Source organism: Xenopus laevis, chromosome 7S (genome assembly GCF_017654675.1).
Source record: "Xenopus laevis strain J_2021 chromosome 7S, Xenopus_laevis_v10.1, whole genome shotgun sequence".
In the NCBI taxonomy this organism is placed as follows: Eukaryota; Metazoa; Chordata; class Amphibia; order Anura; family Pipidae; genus Xenopus; species Xenopus laevis.
This window is the reverse complement of record NC_054384.1, coordinates 25,414,730-25,429,440: the sequence shown is the minus strand read 5'-3', so window position 1 is coordinate 25,429,440 and position 14,711 is coordinate 25,414,730. Positions and strand designations below refer to the sequence as shown.

The window sequence follows — 14,711 nt, the reverse complement described above, 5'->3', positions numbered from 1 at the left end:
AATAAGGAGATTTTTGTAGAATTATCCCTTAAAAACATGTTAAAATAAAAAGATATTGTAAATAAAGTGTTGTAGCTCTCTCCCAGTTCATTAAATATGGGGTTATGCCACTTCTTGAGTTTCACTCAAAAGTTTTAGCAGAAACTGATGGTAGGCTTCAGGATTGGAATGGCCAGGGAGATACTGGAAAAATAGGGGGGAAAAAAGATAAATATATAGGAAGGCCAGTATTTTTTCCAGAAAAGGTGGCAACCCTAAGTCTGACCCTGGTGAGCCCTGGCAATTTCCCCTTTTGCCCATTTATTAAAAGATCTGGGATTAAGACTACAGATGGTTTAAGACAGTACTCAACACACTCCACCCCTGTTTTAAGTACCTGCCTCTATTGTTAATGTCCCACATTAGCCATTTATCAGTGGTATCCAAAATATATGGCTAACCCCAGTCGGGGCACACAGCACAGCAAGTGGGGGCCCAGCCTGAAAAACAATTAAGGTAAGATTTGGTGAGACACTGTATTTGCTCTTCTACAAACTAGTGGAAGTCCAACTAGAAGGTGAGTTATGGTGAAATTTGGGATAAATACGTATTTTTTCCTGATATGGCTGAATTGTTAAGGGATTAGGAAATGCAAATGTTGGACTCAAAGGGCACTTGAAATCAAAAAATCCAATAACAATGAGTTATAAACAATGGTTATTCATGTTATGCTGCATTTAAGAAGTTACATGTACAAAAAAATAAACCTAAAATATTTTTGAAATGCCTTCCTCTGCCTTGGTAGGCAAATACTTAAATATATTTCTCAATTACCCAATTTATATATATTTTTTTCTGTTTTTAGATGGAGCCTACCCAAGGGTCTGGCTTGATATAGTAGTGATATGACTGTGGTAACACCCCAAAGATTCCCAGTAAATACTAGGGATGCACCGAATCCACTATTTTGGATACCGAACCAAATCCTAATTTGCATATGCAAATTAGGGGTTGGAAGGGAAAACATTTTTTACTTCCTTGTTTTGTGACAAAAAGTTCAGTGATTTCCCTCCCCGCCCCTAATTTGCATATGCAAATTAGGATTCGGATGGCCGAATCTCGAACCGAATCCTGGATTTGTTGCATCCCTAGTAAATACCAACACAAGCTGAAAGTGAACCGTGATTTATTACACTGGAACTGGGCTGAATTGAATCGGTAATTAAATGCAAAAATAGAAACGGTCAAAGAGAATAACACGAAATGTAATGCCATTGAAATGGGTTAAATCCACACTAGTGTTTGATTTTAACAACAAAGGTAAATAATCATCTGACATATAATATATAGTGAATAAAGTACCCCCTCTTGTAAAATATAAGGATATTATAAGTTACTGAGGAGTTTCATGACCATATAAAAACACAAGGCCGAAGGACGAAAAGCCACCATACCACGTCAAGGTAAACCCCATATTACCTTGACGTGGTATGGTGGCTTTTCAACTTTATGATCATAACTTTGTAACGAAAAACCCCTGTTTTCTAAACACATGCACTTGCATTTATACTGAATTGCTTATGAGACAGGGGACCAGGGAAGTGCATTGTAAGTAGCACTTCCCTTATACTTAAACATACCTTGATTTAGCCTTAAGAGTGCTTCCACAACCCCTAAATTTCGTAGATTCTAAAAGAACTTGTAAAGTCCCATGCTCAGCAGCAGCAAGCCAATGCTCATCAGCAGCGGACTAATCAAATACTTGCAGAGTCCGCTCAAACAGCTGGCTATCAACAGTCAGCTTCTAAAACGGATTGAGACTATGGAAAAGTCCCAAAGTGGACCAAGAGAGCCCGTCTCTGTGTATAAAAGAGTTCAAACATCTTTACAAAAGATGACATCAAAGGATGATGTGAAGGCTTATCTCGCCATATTTGAAAGAGTGAAAAACTTTCACCTGACCAGTGGGCGGGGGTGCTTGCTCCCTTTTTGTCCGGAGAGTCGCAAAAGGCTTATTTTGATTTGAATCCTGAGGATGCCCATCAGTACCAAAAGTTAAAGCGGAAATAGTGGCCCGGTTGGAAGTAACCCTGGCTATGAGGGCCAAGCGGGTACATGCCTGGACCTTTGATGTGGTCAAACCTGTAAGGTCTCAGATGTATGACCTAATACATCTTGTACAAAAGTGGCTACAACCAGAGGAATTAACTCCTGCACTAATAGTGGAAAGAGTGGTCCTGGATCGTTTTCTCCATGCTTTACCCGTTTGGCTGCAACGTTTTGCAGGCCAAGCTGATGCAACTGATGCTAACCTGATGGTGGCCCTGGTGGAGCGGTTTCTTACCACAGAGGATTTTCTTCAAAGTTCAACAGCTAAAAGTGCTAGCCCTAAGAGTCAAAAGGCACCGGGTATAGGTAAAGACCTACCAACCACTAAGGGGTGGAAAGAGGCCCCAAAAGGTGGAAATGATTCAGTGACCAAGCCATTGAGAGGGAAAAGCCCTAAACCAGACCTGCAAGTTAGGGATAGAGGACAAGTAATTTGTTGGCGCTGTCATGAGCCAGGGCATATGGCAGCCAGTTGCCCACTTACCCTGGAACCCATGGATTGTAGCACTGCACAACCAGATTTGTCCTTATTTGCTAAGCCTGTTTGTATTGCCCAACCTAGTGCAGAAGTGGAGCCACAAATGTGTACCATAAAAGTAGACGGGCAGGAAGTTTCTGGCCTTCTAGACTCTGAAAGTCTGGTAACTTTGGTTCTTGCCAGCCTGGTAGACAAGCAGAAGCTACAGTCATACCAGATGGGAGTTATTTGCATACATAGGGATGTTAAAAACTATCCCACAGCTTCCCTCTCCTTTGAAACGGCTGGTGGAATTGGCATTCATGAAGTGGGAGTGGTAACATTTAATGCATGATGTTATTTTGGGACGTGATTTTCCTGTGTTTTGGGACTTATGGGGTAAAGTAAAAGGGTGCGAGGAGGGAAGTGTGCCTCCAATGTCTATTTCCCCAATATGTCCTGAATCTTTAGAGTCTAATCTTCCCATATGTCCTGAGCCTTTAGAGTGTTTTTACCCAGGTGAGGCTGTAGGAGTGGCCCCGGATAAAAATTGCAATTGCAAAGGTCTTGATAGGAGAGGATGCGGAGCCTGAACTTGATCTGCCTGATCTACCCATTTCCCGGGATAATTTCGGCACTGCCCAACTAAGGGACCCCACCTTAAGTAAAGCTCGGGAACAAATAAAGGTTGTAAATGGGGTGCCCCAGGAACCAGGTGCTGATAAAATATTTCCTCATTTTGCAATGGAAAATGATTTACTGTATAGAGTAAATGAAGTACGTGGTGAGAGGATAGAGCAACTTATAGTTCCCCAAGCCCATAGACATACAGCGCTGGATCTGGCACACACCCATGTGTTAGGGGGACATTTGGGCTATGAGAAAATGAAAGATCGGGTGATACAAAGGTTTTACTGGATTGGGGTACACCGAGAGTTAAAACAATATTGTGATTCCTGTCCCATTTGTCAGTTAACGGCCCCAATGCCACATTTCAAAAGTCCCCTTATACCCTTGCCTATAATTGAGGTACCTTTTGACAGGATTGCCATGGATCTGGTAGGCCCTCTAGTCAGATCTGCTAGGGGACACCAATATATCCTTTTTGTACTTAATTATGCCACACGGTATCCCGAGGCAATTCTACTAAGGAACGCCTCAGCAAAAAGCATTGGTTCTGATGTTTACACGTACAGGGATCCCAAAGGAGATCCTCACTGACCAAGGGACACCCTTTATGTCAAAGGTAACAAAAGAGTTGTGTAAGTTACTGAAAATCACCCAACTGCATACCTCATTGTACCACCCCCAAACAGATGGGCTGGTAGAGGTTTAACAAAATGCTAAAAGGCATGTTAAAGAGGGTGGTAGCTACGGATGGCAAGGACTGGGATGGCCTTTTACCTTACCTCATGTTTGCCATACGGTAGGTGCCCCAAGCTTCCACTTTGTTCTCTCCTTTTGAACTGGTGTATGGTAGACACCCAAGGGGTCTCCTGGATATTACTAAGGAGACCTGGGAACAGGAAGCCACTCCCTTTAAGAGTGTAATCGAACATATCAGTCAAATGCAAGATAGAATCGAAAAGGTTATGCCTATTGTACGGGAGCATTTGCAACAGGCTCAGGAGGCCCAGTCCAGGGTGTATAATCGCTCGGCTAGGGTGAGAACCTTTAATCCGGAGGATAGAGTACTGGTTCTTGTTCCCACAGTAGAAAGTAAATTCTTAGCAAAATGGCAAGGTCCTATGAGATTGTAGAGAAGGTAGGAGACATTAAAGGGGACCCGTCACCCAAAAAAATGATTCAAAATCCTATTTTATCACATTAGTCAAGCAAAATGAACTTTAATTACACTATATAAATTATTTGAATCTTGTTTCCTTTAGTCTGGGAATTCATAATTATAACAAGCAGGAAGCAGCCATTTTGTGGACACTGTTATTAAGACAAGTCTTGTATCATCTCAGAATCTTGTTTGTGCACCAAAATTGGGGGCCCGATGTCCATCCCCATGCCCTGGCTACACAATTAAATGATAAAGAGAACAGGGGAATGTGGGGAGAGCAGTGACATGTAGGAAGTGCTGAATGGAAAGTGAAAGTAATTGTCTGCCCCGCCTCTATGCCACGGGCATAGAGGAGGGGCAGACCATATTTGATTGACAGCTGAGATTTTTAAATGAGCTTACAGCAGCTATGAATGCTTTAATAAAAAACAGAAATTGGATTTCATGTTTAATTTGAAAAGGACTTTTATTATACAGATTTTTGTGTCTGGGTGACAGGTCCACTTTAATTACAAGGTTCATCAACCTGGGAAAAGGAAACCCTACCAAGTGTATCATGTAAATTTGATTAAGCCCTGGAAGGACCGCGAGACCCTTGCGGCTGTAACCTTCCGTAGGGAAACAGCAGGTAGTTCAGTTCCAGAGGTAAAAATATCTGAGACCCTGTCGCCAAGTAAAACACAAGAGGTAAGAGTTTTTACAAAGAAATAAGGATGTGTTTTCAGAGTTGCCAGGGCGAACCATGGTGATTAACCATGACATTATGACAGAACCTGGGGTAAAAGTAAAATTGAAACCCTATAGGGTGCCTGAAGCTCGCACGCAGGCGATCTCAGATGAAGTTAAAAAGATGTTAGAGCTTGGGGTAATAGAAGAGTCATGCAGTGAGTGGTCTAACCCCATTGTCTTAATTCTCCGTTTTTGTAATGATTTCAGAAAATTAAATGAAGTCTCTAAATTTGACGCATACCCCATGCCCAGAGTAGATGAGCTGATTGAGAGGTTTGGCCCAGCAAGGTATATAACCACCCTTGACCTTACAAAGGATTACTGGCAAGTTCCCTTAACTGACAGGGCCAAAGAGAAAACTGCTTTTTCTACCCCTGAAGGGTTATTCTAGTACAAAGTACTGCCTTTTGGTTTACATGGGGCCCCAGCTACATTTCAAAGGCTGATGGACCGTGTTCTTAAGCCCCATCAGAAATATGCCTCAGCCTATCTTGATGACGTGGTCATCTTCAGCACAGATTGGCAAAGTCACTTACCCAGAGTCCAGGCTGTTCTGGATTCAATCAGAGCGGCTGTTTTAACAGCCAACCCAAAAAAATGTGCTCTTGGGTTAGAAGAGGCCCGTTACCTGGGATATGTAATTGGAAGGGGGGTAATTAAGCCCCAGATACACAAAATTGAGGCTATACAAAACTGGCCCTAGCCACTGTCAAAAAAACAAGTAAGAGCTTTTTTAGTAATGGTTGGCTAATATAGGAGATTTGTGCCCAATTTTGCCACTATCGCAGCCCCATTAACAGAGTTAACTAGAGGTAGATAATCTGCAATGGAACCCAGAAGCAGAGACAGCATTCCATAATCTAAAAACTGTTCTCTGTAAGTGCCCAGTTTTGATTACCCCTGATTTCAACCGTGAATTCATAGTTCAAACAGATGCCTCAGATGTGGGACTAGGAGCTGTTTTGTCCCAGGTGATCGGGTGTGAAGAACACCCAGTGGCCTACCTTAGCAGGAAGCTTACATCAGGGGAAAGAAATTATGCCATTGTGGAAAAGGAGTGCCTGGCCATTAAGTGGGCTCTAGAAGCCCTTAGGTACTATCTCTTAGGGCACCAGTTCAGGTTAGTGACTGATAACGCTCCTTTAATGTGGATGGGGAAAAAAAAAGAGAAAAACAAAAGGGTAACCAGTTTCTGGCACTACAAAATTTCAAGTTTGTAGTAGAACACAGACCAGGGAGTCAACAGGGAAATGCTGATGCTCTCTCTAGGGTACACTGTCTTGTGGTTTGCATAATAACTGCATGTTACCTGTGTTTAAAGCATAAGGACTTTTATTGCTGGGCGCAAGTTTCCAGAAGGAGACAAGTTATCTAGTAGCAAGGACTGGCTACCAGCTACTGCCTTAAGTGTTTGGGGAGCGGCTGCTTCCAGGAGAAAAGCACAAGGAATCTCCAAAGGACTGTGAGTTAATAGTTAATTTTGTTTGCTGGACTTATATTGCCCAAGTGGGAGACTGTGGGACCTTTGGGAAAAGGACATTTTCATTTACCAGTACAGCTGGACTATTTTGTTTATTTTGTACTGCCTTCCCAAAGGTTATGAACTGTTATGTTGGTGTTTAAGCTGCTGTGTTAAATAAATGCACATGTGAGATCAGATGGAAACCTGTGAACTGTCTACTATCTGTGTGAAAGGAGTTGCTGCTGCTGCTACTACCTAAAGAGCGATCCCCCCACAGCCTCAAGAGGGAAAACATTCCATCCTGACCCCCAATGGTGTTCAGAAACATTCCCTGGATCAAGCATTTGCCATAACATTTAACATGAATAATACCATGCAAACTCTCTCATGTTTATACTGTATAACAGTACTGAAACCACAATATAACAGTACATGCAGGAATACATCCACATTTGCTTATTAATAGATAATATGACAACATAAAGTGTAATCTGGCTGCTGCGCATTCAAATCCCTTGTCATGCCTCCCCTGAGATTATAGCTCCAGGCCTTTCTTTCCACAGAAAATCTCCAGCAGCTCTCACCAGCCTTTCTGAATGCTTCAGGGAGTGTTTGTCAAATTACACTCTGTTGTTGCTGACAAACACTGAGCTCCCTGTTTCTACTGCCTATGGTTAGTGCAGTACAAAGAGCCACAAGAGCAATGTGATACCAGTAATACAGACTCGCTGTGACCCCTTATCCATGTCAACAGGAATGACACAGAGTTTATGTCAACTCTTCTGATATTGACAGTGGTGTGTTAGATTATTATTTAAGTCACTCACAGTCACAGAGAGAGCTTCATGCATGGGTCTGTAGGTAATAGGTAGCTAGACCTCTTTATTTGGCCAAGGAAACTCTCTACTGATCGCGACAAGGACCAAAATACTTTGTTTTTTGGTAAGCCTTAAATGCACACAAGCATCAGCCTGCCCCCACATGGTCCTCAGAAAAATTGTCTTGCTTTAAACTGTTCCATGGTGCAAAAAAGTCAGTGACCGCTGTGCTAAAGTATCTCCTATACCTACGGTGTGTATTTCTTTGTGTTTACAATGTGTCCCAGGCTACACTGGAATCCCATTTGGAAGAGCTGGTGCCACTTTATATGGGGGTACAGGAAAATGATGCTGATATTGAAGAACTAGAAGAAAGACTTAACAATCAATTGGAATATTTGAATATGATTCTAAAGGGAGGGTATATAACCTGCCAGCCTATGTAAACCATTTTCAGAATGATAATACAGAGGCTATTGTGAATCTCCAGAAAGCAGAGGTTATTCTCTGGAAATTTAAAGTGACTGAAATATAATATCTGCTGACTTTCTCCAAGCTCTACCTAAATGATAATGAAAGGTCCAAGCTCTACATTGACAAGAAAAATACTATACACAAGCAAAAGGGCTTGACGATCTTGTGCAATCTGAGGATTATGGAGAACAAGGATGGTCTCTAGTGACCAATACTATGAGAAAGTAAAACACTGTTTTTTAGAGGCTCTGTAGGCAAATACGGACAATCCTTATTGGAATATTGGTCTGGCAACTGTAGTTTATCGGTTGTAAGAATTCTGAGGCAGAAACTGCCCATCTTTTATGTTTCTCTTTCCAACTATTGGAACGGGCAGTTAAGCTGAATACAAATAAGATGCACGTTTCACAATGCAACAACATTTTTAAATTGGGAGCACACCCTGTATAAAGGCTTTTACCTTCTGGTGGTGCCACTCCCTGAAGTATGGCCACGTCACTCAATATAGTTTAGGGAGATAATTGGGGCTCAGCACACTAAGATTAACCTCTGTGTTGGCTTTATTGTATGATACCAAATAGAAACATCCCAGGCATGGTCATTCCCACCTGTAGTATGAAGTACTTCTTTCTCAGTATGCTGATGTTCAGGCCACGACTCTTTTTGCTTCAATAAAGACTTTTTATTAGTGTTTAAATACACTTAAAATAGGCCCAATTTCGCTCTTTGCACTTTAGGAAGAGAATCAATTAAAATGAGTCTCAGTACATTGGAATATAGTTCTGCTTCACAACAAAGCTAAAATTCCCACTACCCATCCCCATCTCATCTCTTATGATTTGGGTTCAGTTTGTGTGGATTGTGGCCCTGCATATGATACCACAGAAAGTCATTCTATTTCATACACTAACAACTTGCAACCTTAGGCTTAGCACACAGGGTCGGACTGGGGGCCTGAGGCCCATCAGGGCTGCCGCCTCAGGGCCCCCTCCAGCCCCCTCCCTGCACCATCTGTGTGTGCGTACATCCGCATGTAACTGCACGATTTGTGTTCTTCTGTCCCTTCTTCGGCCAGTGGCTTCAGTGCAGGAGCATAGGGTGCAGATCTGGGCCGGCGGGGCCCACAGAGTTTTTTCCTGGTCTCCCACCAGCCCAGTCCAACCCTGTTGGCACTACACAGATGCTTCCCTATGAGACAGAGCTGTCAACCCCCCCTCCTATTTTTTCGGGAGGTACCAGATGTTTGGCTCTGTCCCCAGTCTCCCATCACCTTAAGTATTCCCCTGATTTCTGACTTTTTTCCATTATTTCTGATGGTTTGCAGGCATGGACCTTGGGGCCCTCAAGACGCTTGCGCCGATTTGAAGGCGCACAGAAAACAGAACCCTTATGTAGCGATTCTGGGACAGATAGAGCAGATAAGGGCATGATTGAGGAAGAGTGAGGGAGTTAGGAAGTGTGTAAGGGAGAAGGCAAGGGATTGTGGGAGTTGTAGTGTTTAGGATTAGAGGACAAGAAAAGGGGAAGGGCTTAGGTTTTAAATAGGTGCAGAAAGTGCGGGAAGTCATTCCTACCTGGGAAGCATTGGGAAATCAGTGTTCCCTCCCGCCCGCCCTGTTATCTAAGGGGGGAGTTGCCGATAGTCGCAGCTTCTGGCGTAGTGGGGTTGCCATAATGGGTAACCAAAAAGGGGGCAGTGCTGTCAAGGTCAGTTTGGGGTTGGATAGGCATGGGGCTAGGCTTGGGAAAAAGGGTTCACCATAGGCAAGGAAGTAAGTGGCGGAAGCTTAGCCTTAGGTTGGAGATTGTGTTGTGATCTGGAAAAGTGTTGTTAATATTGGTTCATTGTTAATGCAGCCTTAAGCGGCTAGTGTGCGTGTTTAAAACATATGTTAACATGTTATGTATCTGTCATAATTATGTGATATATTGTATTGAGTAATGTTATAATAAGTTAAGCTGTTGTTGTATAATAAACTAAGCTGCGGCCTTTTCACCCAATAAGTTGTGTTGTGTAATATTTGATGGAAAAGAGGGGGAAATGACTGAATCGAATTATACGCAAATCATGCATCTGGAGGGGGGTGGGGGGCCGGCTGCATGGCCTGCACCCGTGCTCAACCCTGCTTAGTTACGTGACTGTTTGCAAACAAAGATCCACACCGGCGCCAGCCTCCAGGCATGCACTTACAATTTCAGTATCTCACACAGGTCTCTTAATCAGTTTGATTGATTATAATGATTTTGATATCTGCCTTATTTATGCCATTAGAAAATGGATCCTCAGGTTTACCCTTACACCACCAACCATTTAAAGTAACTGTATTTGTGACATAGGCGCAGCTACATAAGCAGGTTTGCAGCAAATAACTAATGTACAGTACGTCCCTGCTTTCTCAGCTTCTCCTTTGGTTTCATTTCTCTTGAATATCAGCTGTTGGTGCCTATTTAAGTTTCGATTCTGCCTTGTTCCCCAATGACAGGGTCTCCTATCTGTAAACAACAGCATCAGCCGCAGTAGGTAATTTTTCATTACCAGTGACCCAGAAGCACAAGCAAACTGGTTTATATAAACTACAGTAGTGTTTCTGAAGCAAACAGATCAGTTTTACCAGAGCAGGGCAACAGTACATGATATTTTCATTACTTTAAAACACTTTTGGTGTTACTGTTCCTTTAATCTCAAATTAAAGTCAGATTATTTGGGCACTGGGAATCTAATTATCTGCCTTGCAGGGACCAAACATGAAGTAGCTGCAGTTTCTCTCATTGCCCTGTTTAGTGCTTGTTTTAAGCTGCCTCTTTAAAATATTTTATTTTTTCATTTCCTTTTCCATTTCCTTATTTTACCATTGATTTGCCAGGTATCTTCAGGTGCCTTGTTGTATGCAGGCATGGACCTGAAAAGACTTGAAAAGAAAGTGAATCACAGATATGTGCATGGTATTCTGGGGAACTGGTTCATGGCAGGAGTAGAGAAGACTGAAACTGTATTTTAATGGTACTTGGTCAGAACCAGCAGTGCAGACAATAGCAAAAGACAGACAGATGCTGTTTTAGCAATTACATGTACAAACAACTTCACAGTGACTGAAAAAAAAAGTAATGAATATATATTTTAAAGATGTTTGTAATTACATTTGCTTTCATTATGCAAAATGTATGGCTTTACATTCTTTTTATTTTCCATGATAAGTCAGTGTAATAATCAGTGAATCTATACTCAGAAATTTGTATTGCTTGTTCAGAAAGAAACTGGTCCAATATACAACATGATATGTAGCTGCAGTAAGAGTCAATATTAGGCTTAGATGCATATACATGGAAATGTGAATAAGAACAGGTTTGATCACAGTGATCCCTTGTGCGGGAAGTATGTTGGATGCTCTGTGTACAAACAGTGGAAGGTTCAGAGCACAGGAGCTGTATTGGGCACATGTATGGCGTAAAGCTCATCCTGTCAGCTTTGTATATTTCTATCCACTGACACAGAATCAGCTGATTTGTATGTATTATGCTTCCCAAGTATATCAGCTTTATTTAGAGACAACACCAGCTACTGATAAAAAAGGAAAAAGTAATACTATTGACGTGGGTACTAGTTATGTGCGGGCCGACCCGAGGCCTGCGGGGCCCGCAGGTTTACCCGCAGGTCGAGCAGGTTCGGGCCGAACCCTGGACCAAATGCGCGGGTCGCGGGTGGGTGCGGGTCGAGCTCTTCTCCTGCTCTCCCCACGACCTAGTACTGCCGGCTTCCGGCGCCAGACTTTATAGAATTCTGCCTGCTCCACCCGCCCCTTTTGTGACGTCACTGCGCAGCGGGGGTGGGTGCGGGTCTATAAATAAAGGTGCAGCGGGCCCCGGTCGGGTGCGGGTAGGGAGCCGGCGGGTCGGGTGCGGGTGAGAAATTCTCGACCCGCACATCACTAGTGGGCACATATATTTTTTGTTGCCAATCTTATGGTTAATTATTTACAAAGTGCAGGAGGGTTAAGACCACTGCTTGGGTTGCCGCCTGCCCAGTTTTTACCCAGATTTACCACTGTCATTTGGTAATCCGGACAAGATCACACCATTGAATTGCTCAGTGAAGTCTGTGTTTTATTAAACCCATATGTATCCGCAAAAAGGGTAATATTTCGGGGGCCCCTCCTGGCCCTTAGTAAGCTTAGTACATAGAGATACATATGGGCTTAATAAAACACACACTTCACCCAAGCAACTGCTTGGGTTGCCGCCTGCCCAGTTTTTACCCAGATTTACCACTGTCATTTGGTAATCCGGACAAGATCACACCATTGAATTGCTCAGTGAAGTCTGTGTTTTATTAAACCCATATGTATCCGCAAAAAGGGTAATATTTCGGGGGCCCCTCCTGGCCCTTAGTAAGCTTGGTACATAGAGATACATATGGGCTTAATAAAACACACACTTCACCGAGCAATTCAATGGTGTGCTCCTGGATTTCTTTTTGCATTTATCTTTGATCCAATGCAAGGGAGGGGTCTTCTGGTAGAGCACACAGCAATTTCAACAAGTGATCACTATTCGTGTAGAGCATTCCACTATCATGCAGGACTTTTAATTGAATGATGAGGCAATCAGCCAATCACTGATTTATTGCCATAACCCACCCCTGACGGCATAGACCCACCCCTGATATGTCCCCTTGCAGCCCAATATCATTAGCCTGCCCCCTGTCCAGACTCCCAAGTTGCAAAAGGTGCTAACCCTATCCATTGCTGCAATGAGACGAGGTAAGAGCCTGTGTGCAGCAGGTTACTAGGGGTTGCAAAAAACCTCACCTAGTAACTTTATGAGTCCAAATAAAGTTTTTCAAACTGAAAATGTGTCTCTTCTACTGCACTAGCAAGGTGGTCCTCCTCATCCCTGTCTGCAATTTGCATGTGGCAAGAACATAGCTTTGCATCACCCACCAATCTTGGTTTGTATACAAAATAATGTGCAAGTTAGGGGTGTGCCAGGGGACATCAATATGCTACCAACCTCCCATCCCTCCTGAACCCAGTGCTGCTGAACATAGAGAGGGCTTTTGTGCTTGTTTTATTGCACTTTGTTCCTTGAACCATTTTGGTAAATGAGCCCTGAGTGTCTCAAATACTTTTTGTGTTTTATTGTATTTACAGTGAGTCCCAGGATACACTAAAATCCCGTTTGGAAGAGCTGAAGTGCCACTTTACATGGGGGCTACAGGAAAAGGATGTTGATATAGAAGAACTGGAAGAAAGACTTAAAATTCAACTGGTATATTTAAACAAGAATCTTAAAGGGAGGGTATTTAACCTGTTGGCCTATATAAACCACTTGAAGAATAATTATACAGAGGCTATTGTGAATCTTCAAAAAGCAGAGGATATTCTTCAGGAGTCTAATGTTTCGGAGACCGACATGAAATATCTACTGACCTTCTCCATCTACTCATGGGTCTATAACTGTCTTAATGACAGTGAAAGGTCCAAGCTTTTTATTGACAAGATAAATACTATCCATACACAATCAAAAGAACTTAAAGATCTTGTGCAATCTGAAACCTATGGAGAACAAAGATGGGCTCTGCTGAAATGTTGTGGCCAATACTATGAGAAAGGCTCAAAGTGAATCCAGATGATCCTGAATGGAATACTGGAATGGCAATGTACCAATTTCAAAGGTTTGTCATTCCAATTATTGGAACGGGCAGTTAAGTTGAATCCAAATAACTCTGTGATTAAGGTACTTTTGGCTTTAAAACTACAGGAGTTAAAGAAACAAGAAGAAGCAATGAAGCATATTAAGGGTGCCTTCGAACTAAAACCAGATCTTCCATATGTGCTTCGCTATATTGCCAAATTTTACAGGCGAGCAGGAAAGTTTGAGGAAGCTATTAGACTCCTGAAGAAGGCTGTAAGTATAACACCTACTTCTGGTTTTCTCCATCATCAGCTGGGGCTGTGCTACAGACAAATGCTCATACACAAGAAGAAAACAGGGAGAGGTAATTACAGAGGTCCACATATGCAAGAAATAAGAGATCTAATGGAAAAGGCAATATTTCACTTTGAAATAGTGCTGGAAGTGAAAAGATAATTTCTGCATGCACATTTCGATTTAGCGGATATGTACTCCAGATCACATCAACATAAAAAGCAGAGGAGACTTATTAAAAGGCCACAGAGCTAACAACCACTCCTGAATATGAAAATCAACAAGCCCACTTACATTATGGGACATTTCTGGAGAAATGGAAGAAATCTGAAGATGAAGCTGTAGAACAGTACAAGGCAGGGCTGAGAGTGTGAGACGTCTCTGAGAAAGATAGCCAATCAGAAGGTAGAGAGAAACCCCAGGGATGCTTCAGGGCTCACTTTGTTTGTGTTCATCAGTAAAGAAAATCAAATCAAATGCAATGAAATGGTATGAAAAAGCTTTAAACAGTGATCCATCCAATGATGAATATCTGAGTGTTCTCTTTGATCTGAAGCTGAAGAAGAAAATGAGTTGAAGACACCTGTATTGCTACATGGACATATAATCATGAACTCAATTAGTTCTGGTCTGTACTTTACATATTAGCAGTTTGTAGTGATGGGCGAATTTATTTACCAGGCATGGATTTGCTGTGAATTTCCGCACTTCACAGACTGCGAATGTTTTCACGAAACTGCTGCAACAAATTGCTGTGGAAAATCTTGCTGCGAGAAATAATTGTTGCGATTCAAAATTGCCGCACCTCGAAATTATTTTGATGCCTGTTGACTTTAATGCATTTGGACAAAAGAGTCGCACGTATAAAAATTGTCGCTTGCGTCAAAATTGTCACCAGTCAAGATTATTTTGATGCCCATTGACTTCAATGTTCATTAATTTTTTGGGAGTTATGCGGATTTTTCGGCC

At 42.3% G+C, this 14,711-nt stretch overlaps 1 pseudogene; it reads left to right on the top strand.

The window, feature by feature from the left end:
• Nucleotides 1–5,076: 5,076 nt before the first annotated feature.
• On the top strand, nucleotides 5,077–14,703 carry LOC108697200 (annotated as a pseudogene).
• Nucleotides 14,704–14,711: the final 8 nt, after the last annotated feature.